Source organism: Pyxicephalus adspersus, chromosome 5 (assembly GCF_032062135.1).
Source record: "Pyxicephalus adspersus chromosome 5, UCB_Pads_2.0, whole genome shotgun sequence".
NCBI lineage: Eukaryota > Metazoa > Chordata > Amphibia > Anura > Pyxicephalidae > Pyxicephalus > Pyxicephalus adspersus.
Window position 1 is genome coordinate 50,145,732 of NC_092862.1, and position 25,193 is coordinate 50,170,924.

Sequence of the window (25,193 nt, forward strand, 5' to 3'; positions counted from 1 at the left end):
TGTTCTGTGGAATGGAGAGGTGGGAGTGAGCAGCACCCCACTGTGCTTTTCTCCTTTCAATTTTATTGCCATCTTCATCGTCTGTCACCCATGAATCCACCAGGATGGATCCATGAACAACATCAGGCGACCTCTGTACACATGTCAGACTATCTCCCGGGATTAGCCCAACCCTTCGTATTGGGAAAGAATCATCTGACGTGTTTACACAGCCTTACATTTGTTTTGTAAATGTAAGTTTAATTTGTGAAAGTATTAATTTAATAGCAAAAATAATAATCAAAGGCACAAAGCATTAATAGAGATGTTGGCATGAAACTTAGTAACAGTAATGGAAAATTTTAGAAATGTGTAAATAAACAATGAGTAATATTGAAATGCATGCAAAGGCTTGGATCCAAATAGGATCAAAAATAGCTATTAACGAAGAATCTAAACAGCTTTTATTCAAAGACACTCAATTAAATGAATGTACTCAAAGGGGTCTATTTATAAAGCAGTAAATTTGACACTCACTGAAACATTCCCTGGTGGAAAATCAATTACATAGATTTTGAAGATTCCCCACCAGGTAAAGTTTCAATGAATGTTAGATTCATTGCTTCTTAAATAGACCCCAATGTTGTATAATGTTAGCAAGAGTGGTTATCTTAAATTGTAATATTTCAGACTATTTATATAAAAATATTATACTTGTTAAAATTAGATCAGTATGTATTTTGTATCTGCAATATCCACTGTATCCACTTTTTAAAACCAATATTTCAAAGAGGATAATATATCTGTTTTCCTTGGAATGACATGACCAGGGTAGCCCATAATGCACCCCGTTTTCCCCCAGCAGCCACCCAACTAATTTCCCCTTACACCCAATAAACAGTCCACACACCAAACTTTGGAACAAATTGGTTGGACTGCCATTTAAATGTACAAAATTAAATAGCAAATAAATTGTTCTTTTATTATTACAAATAACAAGTTTAAAGTGAACAACTTAAACCAATCAGATAATCATTATCTGCAATAGCCTAATATTATTGGCCCCCAGCTGCCCTATCCTTGCTTGTGTGCCGATATCATGCATACACAGATCTCTTTTACAACCCAACCATATTTCATTTTTATCATTTACTTTTTTTTTACAAATATTTTATTTAGTTAAGGTACAAAACAATCATTCACAATTTCAAAATAGAAATACATAGACGTTAACTATATATTTTCCTATGAAACGAACACGTGTCATTCAGACATATACAACAATATATCCGGTTATGCCATAGGTAACATACTTATGCTATCACTGATGTAATGCAACAGCAAAGCTTTAGGTTAGCCGGCCTCAACAAGGCCCCTGAACACATATGAAAGGGCACCCAAAATAATAATAAAAAAAAAGGGAGGGGGATTTAAAGAGAGAAAGCACTCTGCCCAGCACCCTTACCATTCATTTTTAAATCCCAGAGGACACCTTACCACAGCTGGGTCCCCCAGCACTTCCAGGAACTCAGCTACCTCCACCACTGTACCCCACATTTAACCCCAACTCTCTTCCAAGCAGTAAAAATAAAAGGCGGGTAACTTCTCCTGAATCAGCCTCAATTAACCCCTCCCCTCACCATACCCTTTTTAGTCCTACCTTACCCCTCCTACTCCCCAATTAGCCCTAAGCCCCCCTTCTACCTTTCTTTTAGCCTTACTTTTCTGGCTGTGGTCTATTCCTTTTTACTTTTTCTTTTGGACTCTCTTTTGCTTAGATTTAGTTATCAAAGTTACTATTTCTTCTGTGCTTATATTTGTGCAAAAGTTCAATGTGCTTGAATTATTTTAAGGTTAGGCTGTGACATGTCATACTATAAAGTAATGACAAGGGACTTTCTATTCCTTTTACAATGTATGGCATCCAAACTATAGCAACTAAATCACAACTGCATATAAGCCAAAGTGGACTTGGTGTTCCTGATGGATGTTTGCTTTCGTCCTGGCCAAGACTTGCTAAGTCTGAAAACCTGCAAGGCATATGTTTTAATTAAGAGAGTTTAAGTATGTAAAGTGTAATAAAAAGCAAACTGCATCCCATGGGAGGATTTCAGTTTAATACATGCAACTTGACATTTCATGATGTAAAACTGATAGTTGCAACAAACCTTTTTAGTGCATTTGGTATAAAAAAATGTATATAATAGAGAGTTTTTAATGCAAACATAATTTACTCCCTGCAGTTTCCATGGAAGATTCTCCACCAGGTATTGTTTCAATGAATGTCAGATTCATTGCTCTATAAATAGACCTCAACTTTGTGATTTTAGCAAGAGTGGTTATATTTAACTGTAATATTTCAGACTATTTAAATATTAAAAATGTAAAAAAAAATTAAAAATATTATACTTGTTAAAAAGTCTGAAACCCTGCAAGGCATATGTTTTAATTAGGAGAGTTTAAGTATGTGAAGTGTAATATTAGTAGAACTGAATCCCATAAAATGATTGCAGTTTAATACATGCAACTTGACATTTCGTGATGTAAAACTGATAGTTTCCACAAATCCTTTTTTAGTGCATTTGGTATAAAAATGCAGATAATACAGTTTTCAATGGTAACATAATTTACTCCATGCATTCTACAGAACAAATTTGCCCTGAACATGAAAAGAGTTTTTATAGGGCTGCTGCAGAAAATGATGAGCTATCCAAAAAAAACTTAAAAGGCTAAACAAAAAATGTATTTTTTAACTTTGAAAAGCTTTTACCACTTTGTTTTTAACTTGAGTTTCCAATGATACTTCAGTTTACAAATTACAGGCTTGTAAGAGGTCCACACTTCTAAAACCCCTGATCAGAAAACTCTGTTCTCTAGCACAAAAGGCTAGAAAACATTATTTTATAAACACACACTGCTTTCTATAACAGTCAAAAAGGAACTATATCTAAAATTCAAACAATGTTGACAGGCAGGTCCTTTATTGCTGCAGAGAGAGAAAATGGCCCTGATTCATCAAGCAAAATCGGAAGCTCGCTCGCGCCTTCGTATTCGCGATCTGAAATCGTAAGCCGTCGCGCAATTCAGCAACTGAATGAGTCCCCAACTCAACTTTATTTTATTTTTTTAACTATTAGAAGATCTGTTTACTGGTGTCAATCATATTGTGCACAATTCTGTACATGCTGTAACAATATAATCGTTCAAATATAATCCACCAACAGTGTCCACACGCTAGATACAATCGTTTGTACGAGGCAGGGAGGGACATGTAAAGGAGAAAGTGTACCGCAGAAACATGCCGGATAACCTGTAAAAAAAAAAAAAAAAAAAACAAGTTAAAATAAAAACACATACAAATTAAATTCATTTTAAGATTAATTTTTATTTTTTTTTAGAACTTTTATTTTTCCAAATTTTTGCAGTCGAATCCCGTTTTTTTCGGGTCGGGTATATCCGAATTCGAACAGCCATATTCGGGTCGAATATAGGGACAACCCGAATTCGAACATCAACACTACCTTCTACCCCAAAGTAGCCCATTCACAGCTGTTGTGTTCCATGTACTGCATATGACTTCCATAAAAGCTTTATATGGACTACAAAGAGTAAGCAGGGAGTGATAAGAGACACTCGTAGTTTTAAGTCTAGATGGCACAGTGCATATGTCGTGTAGTGTAGAACTTGGCTGCATGCACAAGAATTACATCATCCGAGGTGTTAGCACTGCAGGTCATGCCAGCGCCACTGCCCCTAATTGCAGACACGGGCGCCGGGTCCTATCTTTCAGGTAACCCCACTACCTGTGTTCCAGGCCTGTGTTTCCTTCATGCTGAGACTTGCTCTGGTGTTTTTGTTGGTGTGGGTGTGTCTCTCTTAATCTATGAGGTAACACATACACGCCCTCTGTTTTCTACAGCCTATGGCTGGTTTCCTGCAGGTATTTAAAGGCACCTCCTACTACAGGAAGTTGCCTGAGCAATCTCTGGCTTACCTTGTGTCACTCTCAGTGCTAAGGTGTTTTCTCTGTTTTGCCTTGCTGTGTACCAGACCTTGCTTACGTTTTTGGACCTTGCCTGTTTGCTGCCTGACCCAGACCTCGGATTACGTTTTTGGACTTTGCCTGTTTGCCGCCTGACCCTGACCTTGCATCTTTGTTTCTGGACTTCTTGGCTACGCAAGCCCCTCGGTGCTTGCACCGGGTTTCCTGACTCCTGTGGTCAGCTGCCACTGGCCTGGGGATTGCTCTGGAGTGGCACCTGGCAGCTACCCCGCAGCCCAAGCCTATCCTCACCATCAGAGGCTCTAGTGAAGACCTGGTAGCGGCTTAGTCACGCCCCTCTGGAGCATACCCAGTCAGTGGCACAGTGGGTCCACACCCGCTTGCATAACACGAGGCCATCCAATGTCCGAAAAGGAATTGTGTGGCACCGAAGGAGATGTGGGGAAGATGACAGCCTCCTAGGAAATGGTGATGACATGATCCTGGACCTATCATTACTTCATGGCACTTGCACACAGGTAAGCTTGTGCCATTATCATTAGGTATGCTTTGCTGTTTTAAGCAATCATCATTATATACATTGTCAGTGCAAATAGCAATGATATGGGTTTTTAAAAACCAATCAAACGAAAAAATTTAATTAAGCAGATGTTAGGTTTCCATTGTGAAAATGATGCACAAAGATTTTCCAATCAGATGTTAGTCATCAATGCTCTTTTCAGTTATTTGAGCTGATATAGGCTTACTCAACCATGTTTAATTTAACTGTGCTGATGTATGAACAGGAAGCCTTTTTCCTTTGCCCTATTCTCACAATGGCTGTGATTATAATTGTACACTAGGTATTTTTTGCATGCCAGGTTTACATGTCTATGCAATATGGAATACTACGGCAACCTACTCAGTTTAATAGCTTTGCCATTGGTTTTTAAAGATGCTGTCTCCACTGTATTACTAAGTATTACTATGCAGTGTCTCTTATCAGCCACTTAGAAAAAACAATCTCTGTGCACAGTCTCACATGAACAAGCTATCTTTGGAAAAAATACCTTCCTATGCAATAGCTTTTAATTATTTTGCTCCTGGGAGGCTGCTTTGGTCTCTGATTGTTTTTAAATGACCACAAGGAGGGTAGATAGCGGAAAAGTAGCAAATTGTATTTCCTTTATTTACTGATTAAATAAACTGTCAAAAAATTATGCACAATTTTTGGCTGTTTACAATATGGAGATATGCACTCAATCGGTTCACACAGTACGGCTTTTCAGCTTAACAATGGACTGTTTTCTGAAAGTCACTGCAGCACAGGAGAGTGTGATCTACTTTAAAAAGCAATGTGCATACATTTTGGGGATCAGGTGAAGCCAGTGGATAACATAAAATATGCACTTGCTTGTACTGATTTTAAAAGTAAAAGCAGATGTTGTTTTATTAAAATTGATAAAATGTATTATTTAGCTGTGGAAAATACTTAAGCCGTTGGAAAGGCTCAACAGTCTACAAAAAAAGCTTGATGCAGTGCTTTCAACATAATGGATTAGGAAATGAATCAGTTGTTCATATATTGCTTGGGGAGGGATGATGACTGTTTGCCTGCTCCTTAGAAGTTTGCACAGATTTCAATCCGGTCTCCTCTGGGTATAAACAAGAAAAAGGTATGTCCGTAAGAATGTGGTAAAAGGGGGTGGGCGGGTTACTTTAGATCACCGGAAGGAGAGAAGTAGGATACCTATATTTGATTTGAAAGCACAGGTATCCATTAATGGAAACCTAAAACAATACAAGTAGGTAGATAACTGTTATTAAGATATTTATACAATACGTTCCCTGTGTAATGGTAGACATACGTTTTTTCCCATTGGTGATTAAGCTGCAAATTAAACATGTATCATGATCACATTTGTAATTTCACATCAGGGAGTTGCTACGCAAAGTCTGTTGTGATCATCTTTTTGTCTACTATGTCTACTAATACACAAAAACCATAATCCTATTAATGATATTATTTTTTATTTATATTATCTACATATTTAAATGTTCCTGCAGCTTACAATATATGTTTAGAACTCCACAGAAATAGAAAATTAGAATTTGACAGCATAGAAGAAGCATAGTTTATAGGGCACAGAGTTTCTAAACACTGTGCCTTGCATCTGGAAAAGACCAAAAATATTTTACAGAGCAAGATCCATAAACTTTTGGCGTCAACCAGACACTGAGCTGAAGTATATTGCAAAACATGCAATACTCAGAAATCTATTTTGGGGGACAGCAAATTTGTGATATTTTTTACATTGTTTCTATTTTTGATAGTTACTGAGTCTTTAAAATTTTTAATGGACTAAAACAATAATTCTCTTTTTCAATCAGTGTCTTGGTAGTATTCTTAACCCTTTTTGGTGTTAAGAGTGTTTTTGTATAATCTTTTTATAATATTTTGGAAGTTAAATAAAGTCATATTGTCATGCTCAGGGAGACAGGGCCACTAGGGGGTGCTACAACTTGCACTGAGGTGGAGTGAGCCCTGAGAAGGGCCAAGGTGCAGAGTCTAAGTAGTAAACAGGTCTTCTCCAGAGCCTCTGATGGTGAGGATGTTGCGCCGCTGGTTACTGACAGGTTGCGGTCCTTGGGCACATCAAGGTGGGCAAAATAAAGCACGGTACCAAATCACAAAGCAGAAGGATAGTCGAGGAAGGCCAGGGTTGAGGCAAGCAGCAAGCAAGAGAGGTAAGGTCACACACCAGGGGTCAAGGATCCAGGAGACAGACACCAGTGACACAGGGGCCACTACGGGCACAGGGAACACAGGAGACACTGGAAGCAACAGGAGGCACAGGAGACACAGGAATATCCACAGACAGGAACACTGGAACAGCACAGGGAAGTTGGCCTGGAACCAACAGACTAGACAACAAGGGGTTAATGCAGGAGCCAGACAGAGGGAACACTGAATTAGCCAACAGGTATATAGGAACTAGCTCAACAGAACTAGGGGCCCGGCACCAGTGGAGACATGTTGCACGAATGCTGAGTGTTGTGTCTGAGCTAGCTAAATAGCCAGGGATGGTTAAGAGGCTTTTTCCTGATTGGCCGGCAAGTTGGACGAAGCTTATAAATCTTGGGAATGAAGGCACGCCCAGAGTCAGAACTGCCCGCATGCACAGGATAGAGAGGGGAAGAGGTAAGTGTGACACATATATTGAGAATTATTTGTTTTGGGATATGAACAAAGATAACACAGGTCAACATGTCATTTTCATCAGATATAATTTTATTTGGGCTTTGTGGTATTTTTGATGCGGATTTGAAATATGTGTTCAGTTTTTCTCTAGCACGTCTAATTTTTGTGATGCAGCTAATCATATAATGGGTGAAACTTGATATAAAGAGCCTTAACATATTACAGCATTTAACAACAGTTTTCTTTTTTTAAGGTTAGAGACTGCACTAACTGTGATTGATTTCATTTGTCATCATGCCTAGAAATTGCCTTAATGTTCCAGACAGTTTCTGTTACGTGTGTGGTTCATTCCCGATGAAAGCACAAGATCGCAAAATTACCGCAGAACTTAAAAGGTATACAAATTATATTTCAGCTGTCCACTTGGTGACAAAGAAAAATCTTGGGCTCCACATGTCATCTGTACCAGATGTTCCAACGGACTGTGTGAACGACCTAAAGCAGCAAAGCTATTAATGCACTCTTTAACAGTTTGTCACAAGAACATCTTCCATCTGAATGGCGTATTTTCATTGGTTCCTCTAAACGAAGCTTGAAAGCAGTCTTACTGCATAATGGTAATTCCAAACCAAGTTTACCGATTGCACATTCCATTAACCTAAAGAAGTCCTATGACAACATGAAGTTACTATTTGAAGCAATCCAGCATAAAACACACCAGTGGAACATCTGTGGGGATCTAAAGGTCATTGGCTTGCTAATCGGAATGCAAGGAGGATTTACAAAATATTGCTGTTTCCCATGCCTATGGGACAGCCGATCTATGGGAGACCATTATGTCAAGTGTGATTGGCTACCAAGAGTTACCTATTAGCCCGGAACAAGCAGTGTCAAGTTTCTGCCTCTGGTTGATCCGCACAAAATATTTTTGCCACCTTTCCATATCAAGTTAGGCTTGATGAAGAACCTTGTAAAGGCCATGAGTAAACCAAACTTCATGGGTTTTCAGTACCTTGTTGAGAAGTTTCCAAACGTAAGCACTGCAAAAATGAAGGATGATGCATTTGCAGGATGATGTTTTCAAACAATCTCTCTCAGCAGCTGAGCTAGAAGCTTGGGATGTATTTAAATGGCTGTGTGAAAATTTTCTGGGAAACCATAAAGTCTCCTGCATACATGGAAGGAGTTCAGAATCTGCTTGATTCATACCAGAAGCTGGGTTGTCGCATCTCCTTAAAAATACATTTCCTCCACTCACATCTAAAATTCCTCCTGGAAAATCTTGGTATGGTGAGTGACAAACAAGAAGAACGTTTTCACCAGTACATTCAGTTATTGGAGCACCACTACCAAGGTTTCTGGAATGAAAATATGATGGCTGACTACTGCTGGATGCTGTACCGCGACAATCCAGACAAAGAGTACACAAGAAAATCATACTCTTAAGCATTTCTGAAGAAACAATGGTACCTGACTGACACTGTTCAGTAGATCTATACCACAGTGTGCCTTATTTTACTTCACACTGAAGATGTAATAACATTCACTTCAATGGTGCTTACTTTTTAGTACAGAATACATGCACATACAATATTAACTATAATAGTACTCATAACTCAGGAACTGTACGTGTTGGGGAAAAACTGAAAACAGATCGAAAAAACTGCTCGAAAAACTGATGTCGAAAAGTTTGCTGTGGTTTCTGATGATTATCAAAATGATTATCAAAATTTGTAGCTTACATGTCATCAGAATATCAGAGCTCCACTTCCATGACTCACAGTAGAGAATGTGTATCTTTCATCATAGGAATTGTTGCATCCCCTCCAAAGTGTTTATGGTTATTACTATAAAGTTCAATTTTGGTTTAATCGTTCCAAAGGACTTTGTTTCAGAAGTTTTTGCCTAGATGCTGTTAAGCATATTGTAAGTGAGCTGTTTTTTGGCGTTGCCACAGTCAGACTTTTTTCTTGCAACTTGCCCATGGAGCTTATTTTTTTTTAAGTACCTCCCTTTCGTGTATCTTGAAACTGCAACACCACTTGTTTGCAGAGTAGTTTGTATTTCAGTAGTTTGTGGGTTTTTTTTTTGCATCTCAAAAAGTTTTCCTAGGGGTTGTATGTTAGGAAAAGCGTATCAAGCCAGCGTTTCTGTGCTGTGCGCCTTCCCTAGTATTCCACACAGCTTCAGATACTTTCTTGACATTCCCTGCACACACTCTGAGGCTGTGCACAGCTGAAGGGGCGTCTAGAGGCAGATTAGTTCCTAACTCAATCCTGCGCTGTCATTGGCTGCTAGGGCTTTGTAGCCTTTCTGCTCGCAGTCTCCAGCGCCTGTTGTAGTGTTTTGCTAGGCTAATCTGTGCTGGAGATTTACTGTTGATGACCTTGCCTGTTTCTGAGCCTGTGAGTTTATACTGCCTGGACCAACCTTTTGCCTGTGACCCTGACTCTGCTTTTGTTTTGCCCCTGTTTACTACGTTTGGTTGATGGATTATCTGAGTATGACCTCTTCTCTGTATTCTGGACTTGTCTCTGTTGGAATCTTGATATTGCTTTATCTGTGGGCTTCTTGTCCTTTGCCAGCCCTATATTTTAGAATGACACTATTTTAAATCTTTTTCTTACAATTCAACAATCTTTTCCCGCAGGTCTATTATACACAAGCATTCATATTCAAAGAAGTTACAGGTCTGGACACTCTCTTCTAATCACCCTTAACTAGGACGTATATGTGTCAGCTTGTGTATATATTATCATCCCAAACAATCAATCAAAACAATCTAAGTCAATATTTAGATCAGGCCATATGGGTGATTATCATTATTATTTAAAAGAGGGAACACACAGTTACAATGACACCTCGGGTAATGAGTGGCCCTGCTAACAAATTTTTCAGCTAGCTATTTTTTTCTTTTCACTGTTTAAGAGACTTGGCTAACGAATATGGACTCGGCTAACAAATGTAATCAAAAAGCAGGAATGGGGCTTTCCTGCTGCTTGTGTGCAGGCCGGAAGTTGGAGGGGGTGGTTTTCATGACTTGCAGAATAAATATTTTGCTAAGGTTGTGGGTGATCTTGGAGGGGGGGGGGGGGGTTTAGGTCTTATTTAACATCTAGTAACTCTTTTATGACCAAGACAAACTCTGCAGTTTTTTGTTTTTGCATATCAAAGCACAGCCTGATCCAGAAGTTAATGAATGTCTAGGCTCCAAAATGTGTTTGTTTTTTTGTTAATGATTATTTTTTTTCACAATGATTATTTTATACAGTATCTGACACCATGCTGCCTAATAATATGTTGACAGCTCCAATTGTGAAGCTATTCATCTCGGCCTTTGGTGAGTTTATGACCTTTTAAATTGTACTTTTTTCTATTTTTATAAAACTTGTCTTTAAATTGTGGGCAGCATCCAGAACAAATTAAATGATTTTATATGGAAACCTATGGGAGATCACGATTTGGCCAACAAAGATTCCGGCTAACAAATGTGATTCCAGAACAAATTATCTTTGTTAGACGAGGTATCACTGTATGTGATAAATTGCTTTGTCTGAGCTAAGTAAAATTTTCTGTTTTAGGTTTCAATTTAAATGTAAGTTGTCTGCATGATCAGTCATTTTGTTTCTAAACAATAGCCAATATGTACAGATTCTGAAAGTGTTCATAAACTTATGAACACAACTGTAATTTTCTTGTTCTTGCGTTGGGTCTGTGTTGGGCAATTTTGCCAAATGCTTAACTTATTGATGTGAAAAAGCATAAGTACATTACATACAAAACCCGTAAAATCTTTTTTTATAAAATCTTACCTTTGGAAAGTCACATTTATTTGAAACCAGATTCCAATGTCAATATTAAAAAGGGTATACTATCCTAACCTTCACACTAAAGGCAACTGTTTCAAATTGCAGTATTGTTAGATAACCAATATGTTTATATTCCCTGCTATGACCTTTGGATTTGTCATTCTTATAAGTTTCTTACTTTGTAAAACATGTACACCTTTTGGATTGTTTTCTTTCCTAATGACTATGTTCTTGGATGTGTATTGATGTTGTAACCCTTGAAGATTTTTCACTACTACCCTTGTTTATAGGTATGTTATGTCCTTTTTTCCGTCCCTTTTTATAGTGTTATTTTCTTGTAATATGAAAATGCAAAAATGAAAATAAATAATGTTATAAAAAAAGGGTATACTAAATGACAGAAACTTCATTTTAGTAAGGATGAGATGGTAAAATCTGTCACAGTGAATTTTGGGATGAAATTGGCTGGTTTGTTAGAAAGTACATGATGAATCTCTGGCTTGATCTATCTACACTTAAGTCTTTGTCTGTCAACTTTCTGAGTGAATTGCAAAGTCTCTGAACTTAGTAATGTCACCAAAGTTACAAGAAAAATGTTTTTCTAAGTCAAAGTATAGACAGAACATTTTTTCTAAAGCTGTCTAACAACTTAGTGGTATTTAGAGATATTTGCAAGCTCTTAAAAATAGTATTGTCAAAGCTGATAAGGAAAAGGGTGTCACAGGCAACTGTTAGCAATTATTTTTTGTAGGATTGCATACAGAAGTTTGACATTACTGTCTATTCAATGTGCATTTAAGTCTAAGGTAGCTAAATTTTTAAATGGAAATATTCTGCAAAAGTTCTATGTATATTAAAGGGGAAGTTTTAAAAAGCATGAAGTTTCCTGAATATTAAATATAGATGGAAACATTATAGACAGACTTTTGATAGTCAGTTTGTGGGTAACTTGCATCTGAATTTAGATTATTGGCACCCAGTGCCAAACAGACAGTTTTTGTGACAGACAGTTTTTGTCCCAAGTCAACACATTTATTTTTAATGTGACATTTTTTCACTTTGTTTTTTTTTAAGTTTAGGTTTAAGGATTCCTTTTCTATTATATTAATTAGCATTAGGCCCTCTCCTCCCTCTCCACTGTTTGAGGGGAAGACAGGTGTCTGGTAAAGCCAGAAGGATATGTGCTATACTCCTTGTGCACCTCCTTTTCTGGTCAGCTAGGTTCCATGGGGCCTAAAATAGGCAGCAGGGGAGGAACAGTTTTTTTTTTGTCCCCCCTTCTTTTTGTAGCCAGCTAGGTTCGATGCCTAAAAAAAAGGTCTGATTTTTATATTAGTGTGGGATTTTGCCCTTCTGTGTGGGAGTTTCATCATCCCGACCCAGCCAATTAAGATGGTCAAAGATTGTATTCAGGAAGAAAATAAAGAAGAAGTTGGTGGAGCCTTGCGATGGAACAGGAAAAGATAAATATAGTAGGCTTTATTCCCACTTTAAAATTGACTTGGTCAATTGTTTTCTGTCATCCCTTGTTCTAAGTTTTGGTTGCTCTCCTTTTTCGGACCTTAACCAAATTCTTGTCCTTTTCACTTTTATTTAGGAAAAACGTTTTTTGTGTTGCTAATAGAACTTAAGTGGAAAGACTGATAACATTGTTAAACTGGATTTTTGGAAAGCTCAACAAGTAGTTTTCTTTACTTGCAGAAAATGTGTATAACCTAATAAACTAAATATATGTAAAGACTGTTAAGTTGCAATGCATTGTGTTCTTTGGATTAGATATATCCTGATCAAAAAACATACTAACGGAGAAACACTCAATGAACACATTATAACACTAAGTCATTTAGACTTCTGGAACATGAACCTTTCCAGTTAGAAGTGTTATTGTAGTTATATTAAATACATTTCACCTGCTTTGGTGTAAATGGAAACGACAGGTGGACTGAGAGGTAATAGTCAACCAATTGCCGAGGGGGGAATGGTTTCACCACAGACCACTTGTCTAGATTTTCTAGGATGGCACATCCATAGGTGCTGTTACAAGAAAGTTTGCTGCGTGGAGAAGATGCAAGAAAACAAGCTGGACATGGTTATAGATGGGCAACAACCCTGCAGCAGATCCAACATCTGCATCTTTGTTTGAAGAGGAACAGGAGGAGCACTGCCATAGCTATACATGATGACCTCCAGCAGCCTTCTTGTGCGCATTTTAGTACCAGACACTATAAGGATGTGGAAGCCTGGGGATACTATTGTAGATGTTATGCTGCCTGCAACATCATCCAGCATGGCTGGTTTGGCAGTGTATCAGTGATGGTCTAGGGGTCATATCCTTGGACTGCTGCATAGACCTTCACATGCTAGATAGGTAATGGTACCCTGACTGGTCTTAGACACCAGGATACAATCCTTAGACCCATTTTCAGACCTTACCCTGACATACACATTTCAATTAATCTAAAAAATGAAAAATAAGTTAGTGATTACAAAAGGATAGACAACACAGCACAATGGTAAACTACTGACTGCTTTGCTCCTTTGGTATGTTATGTGACTGAAGGATTTTAATTGTCAGTGTAACCTGTATAAATTGAACACTCTCTAGCCAAATGTCTGCATCTTGTTTCCACCTGAATAAAAAGTTTGATTCTACTAGACTGATAGCTTCTATAATTCTGCAGATGTCTGTCTACTTTTTGAAATTATGCACACTTTTGTTAAAAAAACAATGCATTAAAAAAAAAATTACACAATAATTAAAATTCCTAGTCCACAAATGTTTGTGGAATTTGTAAAGTCAAAGCCATAGCTATCAAAATATTTATAGGCCCAGTGGTGGAGGAGAAAGTATAACCTTGGATTTGAGCTACAATGCAGAGGTCAGAAGAAAGTCAAAGCAGATGGTAAATCAGGAGAATTTATGTAATAAGATCAAGAGTCAAGATTTAGGGGAATCTACCAGGAATTCAGAAATCATTAGAAACAAAATGCAAGACCTTGCTGCTTTGGTTGTGTAATTCAGAGACTGAATACATCAATGAAATAAGTCAATGATCCTCTACAGACATGTTCTTTAGAATAAACCAAAACAAGTACAAATCTTTACTGTAATTATCCCTACCACTAGGGATCTAACTCCAGAAGACTTAAAACTTGAATGGTATGTATTTTAAACTCTGGCAGCTGCTCTGAGCTGTTTAAATGGACACACTCAAATGGAAGGAACGCATTTTTTCTTTGCGTGCTGGATCTTTTGCGGTTAAAAGGGGATTTATTACTATGCAGCTTGACAGCAGTTTCTATGTCAGAAGTCTATCTGTACTGAAATCTAAGAGACCCCCTGGTCTTCACCAGTAGCAACAGGTTTACTCTGCTGCAAGGAGGTCACCAGATTGCGGCCTCCAGGCTCTCCGCACCAAGGGGCGACGTATCAGATGACTATCAGGCTGGAACAAAGTGAGTCACGCCAAAGTACTTGAACAAGCCGATGTCAGGGCAGGCAGGCTAGGGAAGTTCAGCTACAAGGTCGAAGTCAGAGAAGGTAGCAAACAAGGCAAAGTCAGGTAACAAGCCAAGGTCAAGCCGAGGTCAAATCCAAAAAATCAGAACAGAGAGCTAGCTAGCAGAGAGACAGAAAATGCACTAAGGATCCAGCAACCTGAGCCTGGAACTGGATAAGTTTAAAAAGGCCTAGCAGCCAATGGCAGGACAGGATTGAACAAACTGCTCATTGGCTGCAGCACATACTCCAGAATTCAGCTGTGCGCAGCTCCAATTTCTGTGCAGTGGATGCTGAGAACAATGGAAAATTCACGACTAAAGAGAGGCAGGTGATGCTGCAGCTTACTGAGCAGATGATCTTTGGGCCAAATGGTAATCACTGCCCAGACACTATGGTTGGTTCAGTTCATTAACTTGTCTGTGTACCTTTCAGCTTAAACTTCTGAGCTTTGTAAACAACAAAACAGCTATGGAGAGCGTTAAAATGTAAGCTGCAATATTTATCATTACCTGACTAAAATTATTCTTAAATATATTTATATAATTCTGAATAAAATAAATAAATAAAATATATAAACAGTAGATTACCTTTAAATAAACCCTGTGTTACACCAACTAAGGTTACAGCATTAAATCTCACTCTGTAGAGAACCCATAATTATCGTACAATAGGAGAACCCCAATATTCCCTTAATGATACACCAGGCAAATAATTTAAAACATTTCTGATATAGCAGAGCTAGTTATAGTCTAATAACACATATGCTTTATGTATTAGAGTTTTGGAAGTGTCAGTGGTGCCTCTATTTACCAGTTAGATTCTTTTTTTTCTTTTTTAATCTGCACTTCAAAATGGCAGCCAAATTCTAACCTTTTAGTAAGACCCAAGTACCAAGCCTTTTATCACAAATTATTCAGTATGAAAGTAGGACAACATCAAATACTAAATAATTCATGTTCAATAGCTGTGCAATGAAAGTTGAAACTAGAACTTAGGGAACCAATACTCTGATTCTAAATTCACTGACGACAATTTTTCTTTCTATAGGGCTATTTTAATTCAGTCTAAAAAAATTATTCTACAATCAATCATTAGACCGTGCTCTTTTGACCGATTGTCTGTAGGCTTAGAGGTCAAATCGTTAGTTCAATCTCTAGATCTGCTGATGCAAACATTTTTTCTTGACAAAATTGCACCTGCTAAAACCTTGGGTAAAAAAAAAAAGAACAGCTTCTGTATATTAGGAAAGTTTTTCTACAATGATAACTTTTCTTTCTGTCTCTGAATTATTTTTTTTGTTCTCAGTTCATCTCACTCTGTTGAGAAAAAGGTATTGGTCTTTATATAATGTGTTCCTAAGTCTGCATCACAAAATGTAGAACATATACCATTGAGTCTAATAAAAAGTACATGCTAGCTCCACAGCACGTCATTCCTATTTGAACAGCACCAATTTTCATCTTGGGCAGCTGGTTTTAAGTAACAGTAAAAAAAAACAGTGGCAAACAGAGTATAACTATTTTCTAAAAAAAAGAAATGCAAACTGCTGTGAATATTGACCATGTGCCATAAAAAAGATATATGTAGATGTGTGCCCTTGAAAACAAAGAAAATCATGTATTGTGAAAAAAAGAGAATAAAAACACTCCCAGCATTTTCAAAATAGCTAATACACATTTTTAATGTGTACATATATCTGTTGTGCAGCCTGCCTGAGAAAACACAGCACCTTCCTAAAAAACACAAACAGTACATTTATCATTTATTAGAACAAATTCTTACCCAACCCTTCACATTTGCCCCTCTTCTACATACTATTTTTCTGTCAATTATCTTATAATCATCACAACCTTTTCTCAGACTTACCAAAATCCAGTTCTTCTAAATATTTCCTCTATAGTTTAGAATTACTTATTTAGTGTTGTGCAAAGCAAAAAAACATATACCGTATTTTTCGGACCATAAGACGCACTGGACCATAAGACGCACCAGTTTTTTAGAGAAGGGAAATGAAGAAAAAAAAGATTCTGAAACAAATAGTGTCCTAAAATATTTTATGTGCATTAAAAACCAACATCACAGTCATAAACGCTGAACAGGAGACGGGACGGGACAGCAGCTGGGAAGGATACATTTTGATACATTTGGACCATAAGACGCAGGGACTTTTTCCCCCCACTTCTGGGGGAAAAAAAGTGCGTCTTATGGTCCGAAAAATACGGTATATATATATAAAAGTGTTAAACATTAAAATCTGTCATAATATAATAAGTTTCATTATGTATTCGAGACAGTTAGGAGTCACTTTGTATACCTTAAATTGGTGAAGGTCATGAGAAAAAGAACACTAGATACGGTTTAGTTTTGTATTTTTAATTACTTCTTATTATGTTTAAAACAGGAATGTGGAAGAGAAGTTATTTTTCCTTCATAACTCGCAAGGTTTCATTTAAATAATTCATGTCTACTGTACATAAAATACATACATAAAATTACCACTTATTTTCTTCAAACTTAGTTTTGTAAAGTCTCACACAAAGCATTTGACAGTTATAAATATCTGACAAGACTCCCAGTCGTTCCTAAGATGGGTACACACCTTTCTTTATATTCAAATTACAGGCCAGTTTTTGGATGATTTGAAAAATCAATGATCTGATTTGAAAATTTGCTTTATGCTTACATGCCTTCCTAAACAAACATATATACCTTGATCAGGTGAGGGTTTATGCCATCCATGGAGGTGTTGAATAACACAGCTGGGGTCCTCTACTCCCTACACTTGATCAAGTGCATCTGATTTGGCAGTCAAGGCATATATGGATCAGACAATGGACACATAGGTCTGTAGAATATTATGTTGTGTTGGATTCCCTCTATTTATTTTCACCCATTAAGCTTCAGTCAGTGTAAATGGATATCTTTTAGACCCTTTACTATCCTAATGGTAAATGTTACAGCTATGTGCTGTTTTTTTCTCTTTTTTATATTAAGCTTGAAGCCCCTGCTGAGAGCTATTTGCTCTAATCAAGATAATAAGGACCTCCGTATGGCTGGTTCCTGACAAAAGATTGCTGCTTATGCAAAATATTTGATGTATATATTTTTTTAAAATCAAGTCATCTTTCCTAATAACCTCCTATTGGAATTTGCAATTTATTGGGCAATCTCAAATTTCAAAGGTCAATTGTTCAAATTCTGAGGCCCTAAATGTCACACTTCCAATCTTTTATGTGGGCTTCCAAGACACACAAAAATCTAGGAACATTACTGCCATGTGATCAGTCCAAAGTTTTCTTATTGGAATTTCCATGTTCCCAGCTGTGTTACAACTACGCATGCGCACTAGTCTGCGCATGCACACAGAATAATGCAAAATGTGTCAAGAAGTATTCCAGAATTTAAACCCTTTGGGGGTATTCTGTAAGGAGAGGTCATTATATACCCCCACAATTTTATTGTGTTTTATGTATTTGAAATGATGTTTGTTTTTAATGTTTATTATTATAAAAATTTTGGTATTTTTGTAATTATTATTGGTGGTATTGGCTTTAAAAGTCCTGCTTAAAATTAATGTCATTCATCACATATCTTTTCAAAACATATCTTTATCTGGTTACATTAAAAACATTGACATTAAAACTTATTAAAAATGTGCAAAAAACATGATCAAATTATTTCTGCCTGGGTTACTCAATCCTAGGGGCATACCTTGCTAATTTTTGATGCGTTTCATGGATAACTCAGCTTCTTCAGGAAAAGGGGAGGACAGAAACATCTGGTTTATGTGGCACACAAAGCCCCACCAAAACAGGTGAGGGTAGGCAAGGAAAGTAGCGTTTTTGGACTATAATTCAATCAGCAAAAACCGTTATCATGTTTATAATTGGCTTAGTATTCCTCTTTATAGTTTAGTTCCTTGGTATCTCAATTATTCATGGTAATCCTTTAGATTTTTATTTAAATATGCACCATTTTGATTGAGATTTACGGATAGTTGAATCCCAAAAACTGTTTTCCATCCACAGACTCTATCCTAATTTATGTCCTGCTGCTGTGCTCCTATACCCGCAAGTGGCGTCTCCACTTAGGGATGTGGCCATGTGTCAATAAGTAGGTTGGCCAAACTTGAATTGGTTTATTAATCGAAAACTAAAAATATGTACATACACTGCTTTATATATACTTTGGGATCTATTTTTATCATGTTGTTTTATATTGTATGTCATATTCTTTTACATGATCTAAAATAAATGCAATCCCATAATTTTTCTAATATATGAGACACATAAATTATTCAAGTATGGGGCATTCATTTTTCATACAAATACTATGCTACAATAGGAATAGAAATAGTAATTGGGAAAAATGTATACTTTTTATTTAAAGTTTTTAAATATTTGTAAAATTTTGCATAGAATAAATTACTTTGCATAGCATAAACAAAGAATGATCAATATATAAATGACTTTATTATGACTGGCAAAATTTTTTTTTATGCCAAACATATAAAATGTTAGAAATTACTGTTACACAAGATAAAATTAATTATATCATTGTGTAAATCCCTTGTGAAAAGGGTAAATATGTAAAGTACAATGGAAGTTCTGCTTGAGTACAACCAAGAGTTAACAGTTTATAAGTTTGTAAGTAACCGAATAAAAGTAATATGTTTCAGTCTTTAACTCCAGTATTTCTTAGAGACAGACAGCTATGCAAATTTGATCTTTATAGTTTGTATTAAGCTGTTAAAGCAGAACTAAACTAACAAAAACAACAAAAAAAAAACAAAACTTACCTTTACTTCTACAGATCCATTGATCCCTCTGGAGATTTTCTGGATTGGGTCCCCCTGCATCCTGAAATCCTCCTTCGTCCTTCGAATTGAAAATTGTATAATTCTAGAACAGGGGTGCCCACGCTTTTTTGGCTAATGAGCTACTTTTTAAGTGACCAAGTCAAAATGATCTACCAACAATAAAAATGCTAAACATATATTTATATATATATATATATATATATATATATATATATACCGAGTATGACACAGAAGTGACTGAAGCTAATGAGACATTGAATGGCACAAACATTGCACTACAGAACTATAGCAGACCCGAAGCAAAAATTTTGGTGTAGGGCCTCATGACAGGGGGAGTAGGGGAGACAGAGAGGTAAGGGTTAAAGAAGGAAGATTAAAAAAAAAGTGCGGGAAAATTTGAGTTGGTGATTGGTGGACAAAAGTCCTAGGGGAGATAAGACAGGACATAAAAGAGGGGCTGAGGGGATGGGGCAGCATTTACATTTTTGTGATTGATCATTTCCACCCTCCCTCCCTACTAGCATGGAGATCAAGGGGGATATTGTCATGGCAGCTGGGGAGCTGTTATTTAGGGTCCATGAAAGTTAGAGTTGGGGTAATGGAGAATTTAGGGGGGATGGGACCCAAAAAGGTATGGGTCTTGGATGGTAAGGTTTGCCTTGCATGACACTTGGTTGTTGTGAAAGCTACGTTTTGAGAGGTGGGAGATCCGCTAACTGTCCCTGAGGCGGTGTATGAGCGTCTGGGGGCCTGGCTGTGGAGTGGAGATATCTGGATAATGGAAGATAATTATGTGACTTTCATGGACTTATAGGAAGGTGTTTTTCCTGTTATACTTGAAATGGTTTTTTTGTGATGTTGCAATGGGGGGTTGTTTTATTATAACTATGTTATAAGTAAAAATATATGATGGTATATATATTGTGTTTATAAAGGGCTGCTGTGGCCAATTTTTTCCAACACAAAGTATGTTTGTTTTATTCTTAGAAGGTCAATTTGGGGTGGAGGAAAAAATTGGTGGGATTAGCAACAATGGCTTCTTATACTGTACCCTGGTCAAGTGACAGGAATACTACAGTTCACCTGTCATAGGAGAATGATGTGCTGCACAAGAAAAAGAACTCCTCACCTGTACAAAAGTATTGCCCAGCACTGCTCACCTCAGACTGCCCTCCCACCCTTTCTGCCTCCCTCTCCACTCCCCACTGTTACACAGAGCCTTCTCACACAGAAAGACATCTCCAGCATCCCTATATATGTAGCAGCCGGGCTGCTAGTAAACAGCAGGAAGGGGTAAGGCAGAGCTCTGTGACCGACTCTCGTTGCCTTTGCGATAGATTGGTAGATTGCAAATGACGTTTTGGGCACCCCTGCTCCACAGGGTGGATATTGTGTCTATTTTGTGTAAAAACATATATAAATAAATGTGTATTTGTTAAAGGAAAAGAATAGTGATTTGTGTACATATTTTGAATGCAGTACAAAGGGGTAAAAAATACATTCAGTTATTTTTTTGCTCTTTGCTCTTTTGGAAAAATTACCTGTGGACAGTTATGTCTCCATTAGATGATTCTCCTTAACTGCAAAATATAAAAGAGCCCTGGCTCAACTCAAGTGAAGCAGGCAGATACAAATAGACCCTCCTTTAAATTAGAGGTTGTTAGTTTCATATGCTAACTGATATGAGGGCAAGCCTCAAAGTTAACATCTCCAAATCCAATCTCTCTAGGGTCTCTGTGACAAAAGTGGAAGCTAAAAGCATCCTGCACAATCAGTGAGTACACACCCAAAAAGAATTCCTGTGTCATACTTCGTTCATACACCTTTCAAAAATAAAATAAAATTGAGGTTTAGATAATCAAACTAATATGTGTATGAGGAACTCACGGGATAGGGCAACAAATTACACATAGCAAAAGATCAAAGAAGCCTAAATGATTTCACATCCAACAAATAAACTTACCACCTCTAATAGATCCACATGAGATATATGCATTCACCTCCTCTTCCAGTGACTACTGAAAATGTTTGGATTTCCTGTCACTCTCTGACTTGCATATTTGTCACCATGACAAATAAAAGAATTGACCCTAGTGGGGACACTGATGATGATAATCATTTTATTGGGTTCATATCCTTCTGCACAACATTCAAAACTAAAACAAAAATTGGCTCTGCATACACTTTCGGATACCTTAAAAATAAAAGTAGGTAAATTAATCTTAATCGAAAGGTATTAACTGAATTGTTGTGATCTTGTCATGAAGGTCCTTGTTGGGGTACTTTTGAGGCACTATAGGGACAATTTTCAATCTTGCTTTTGAAAAAATCATATCTGTCCGTATGCCCATGCTACATAGACCACCTTGTTCTGCTTGGTGTTCATCAAATATGTAACCCTCCAAATAACATTTCAAATAACATTCAAGTTACTCTTACATTGAAATCCTAAATGATCCAATAGTGAATAGGTAAAGGAAGAAAAAAACATATCAACAATCTAACCAAAAAAAACTTTATGAGGGCTTGTTGAGACCTGAGCATTTTTGGGAGGTTTTACTGCTTAAAAATGCTTACAAAAAACAGTTTAAGTGGAACTAAAGTGAAAATAAAGAAAATACATTTACTTGCACAGATCTGTCCATTTCCTCTGGAGCTGTCTTCCATAAGGTCTTGCATCATCTCGGTTTCTTGCTTCGTCCCGGCACTTCCTCCGTCATCTTTGTCGGTCTTCTTCCCTCTTCTGACTATTTCACCTAATCTTGCACTGCTTGAGATCAGCATCTTTCTATTTTAATAGTTTTCAAGAAGCAGCCCAAGCCTCCTAGTGCTCTTATTCAGTCTTTACCGTGGAGTTTTTAATCCCCATTGTCTACCTTTCAATGTAGGGTAATGTTTACATTTTACTTTCTAGCAAAATGTCTAAATTGTTTATAGTTATATGATTTATAAATATATAGGATTAATAAAAAAAAGTAAAAAATTTATTAATATATGCATCTGCATTTAAAGGTAATTCTTAGCGGTTTATTACATATTTTCTTTATTTATCATGCTGATAACTAAATACATTTTTTTTTAAAGTTTTCTTCTCTTCATGAAACATTTCATATTATTAGTGTACAGTCTTTTCTCAAACCAGAAAATGCCAAAAGAAGCCCATTGTTTCTGGGGCTGTAATGATTTATCTCTTATAAGACAGCTTAGTACCAGGTATTATTCAGACCAATGGAGCTGTAAAAAACTGATTTTCTCTCTCTTCAGCTACCTTTTTACCTGTTTTAAATGTTTTCCTAAAATGCATTTTTTTTAGCATTTATTTCTAAGGCAAGCCTGTGTTTAATTTCCTGATATAAAAAGAAAATTGGTGAATGCAAACAGACTTTGGTACGTGTTTCTTGATAAAGAACTGTGACTTCTGTGCAAATGTTATGAACAGGAATATGCACAAAATTGTACTTGCAACTTAAATGTAATCATAAAAATAGGTCAAGAGCATACAATTCATAAAACATACTAAGCTACATCCCCCTGCATCTGCTAGGCATAAAAAATATCTAGAGTGTACTTTTATTTCAAAAAGCTATTAAGTAGGTCAAGGACATTCTAAAGTATTGCCTTAATAGTTTTAATAAAAAAGAAACACTTATGTGTGTGTGAAGTATTCATGCAAAACCGATAATGAAATAAAATATCTGGCTTTCATTATACCACAGCAATATGACAAATGTATTTATAACAATGAGTGATGTACTAGAGGTGTTTGGGCTGCTCATTGATTTTTTATGGATTTCACTTACCTCAGTGATTTTTTTTTTTAAGATGACTGGAGATTTACTTCTACTTACGGCCCTGGAAAAGCAACAGGAAAGAAAGAATCTATGCAATGTCATCAGGCTTTCCATGTTAAAGAATTGTGATATGAACAACTGGCTAAATTTGAAGATTTTTCTTCCTCTTGCTCTGATGGATTTCCCCTTACTTTTTCATTTGGAGACAGTAGTCACCATGATAAATAGAGAGTTGAATCTTGCAAATGGAGATACAGATCAAAATTAAAACAAACAAAGGGCCTACAAATGTATTTTTCTTTAAAAAAAAAACTTGAAAATGAATTTCTTCACATACAGCAGGCTTTTTATTTTCTATTAAAGTACAATAAACAAACCAGAAAGAAGAAACTTTGACCTTATTTCCATTGTATTATCAGTAACTGTCAGGGGGGCTCACAATCTAATGTGTCTACCATAGTCATTTGTCATTTAAACAGTGCCACTGAGCCAACAGTGCAGGCATTTAGATACATAAAATGATTTCACATTTGCAATCAGGTATCAGTATGGTTGTTTCTCTTTGATAAATAGAAAAGTAGATTAAGAAAACAAAAAAGGTGATTAAAACAGCAAGTCTTTTTCACTTGAATGATGTTGCCCTAGAAAGCCGATAAACTTTTCTTCTACTTAGTCTTTACTTTGTTGCTTTAGGAATAATTTCCCATTTTAACGTAGTATATATTGACAGGTTGTCCTAAATGTACTGCGTGTCTAATATCCACCCATGGAGTTTAAAAAATATTTAAGATTGGGAACTATAACTCATTAAAGTTAACCATGTCCTCAGCACAGGACATGGTTAACTTTAATGAGTGTTTTGGACAAAATCTGTAATACCCACCTAGCTATCAGCGCTGCATTAACTATAGAAGAGCCTCTGGGTGCCACACAATTCTACAGCCTACTGTGGAGCTGGGAGTTGTAGCAAAGGTAAGGGTACGCAGCAAAAAAGAAATTTGCATGCAGGAAAGTAGAAGAGACAGACCTTACTGCACTGTAGGCAACGTTGTCAGAAAACAAAACTTAATAGAATACCCCATTTTTATTTCTGCAGATTGTCTACTTTTATTTAGGGTGCTACATCATCCCTTTAAACAGGGTACTATTTCTATTTGTGTTATAATTTTTCATTTAAAGAATTTACAGATAATCCAGTTTCAAAATTGTATTATTTTGTAGAAGCATTCATCCATCATTTTGTTTTTGAACAGCCTTCTTGTTACTTTTTCTCAAAGGCACATTCTCTGGAGCCAAAAATATAAAGAAAAAGAAACTTGCACAAATATTCCTCATCATGCACTGGAAAACAATCAAATGAACAAAGTGTTCATTTAAGAGAACTCTATCTCATTAGAGTAATATCTATCCTTTGCTCACGCTTCACTGAATTAAGTCAAGCCTTAATAACAGAATAAGGAAAAAATAGTGTCAGCAAAGAATGTTAGAAGGCAAGCAAAACACTAAATTAATGTTCACTCTAAAAACAAAGTGCAGTGATAATTTCAAAAGTTTGTTGGCAACAGTAATAGCAATGTATTTATGTTATTATGGTTTTAATGCCTTCTCATATCCATATTCCACAGGACAGTACAGTTTTATTACAAAGACAGAAACTCCAGGTGACCTTGGCATTGGTTAATAGCTTCTATTGCTTAGATCCAGCTTTTTTCTATTACTAAAGCAGGATATAAAATTCTTCCTAATCCGATATCTTCGATAAAGTACCAATGTTTGCATAGTTTACCAAAAGCTGTGAAGGAAGTGGAAAAAGATTTACTTTTGAGATCCTTTGATCCATTGATCTGTTGATCCACAAATCCTTTGATCCATTTGGTGGTTTCGGGCTCCATTAGATCTATTCGATATTGGGCATGCGCAGAAGCAGCAGCTAGAGCCCTCTCCGCATACATATGTAATACTCTGTGCTCCCATAGGGTAGGGGCTCTATTCTTTACTTAAAGTGAGAAAAATTCTAAATCTTGAGTTGTCACTGGAACCAGAAAAGGTGAGAAATCTGAAAAAATAGACACTAGTTGTGGTGTGGAGAAAGGTGTTCTCTTACACTCA

At 36.6% G+C, this 25,193-nt stretch overlaps 1 pseudogene; it reads right to left on the bottom strand.

Moving 5' to 3' along the window:
* LOC140332057 (UPF0462 protein C4orf33 homolog pseudogene) overlaps window positions 1-22,077 on the bottom strand; it is a 70,894-nt pseudogene extending 48,817 nt beyond the window's left edge.
* Between the last annotated feature and the right edge of the window lie 3,116 nt (window positions 22,078-25,193).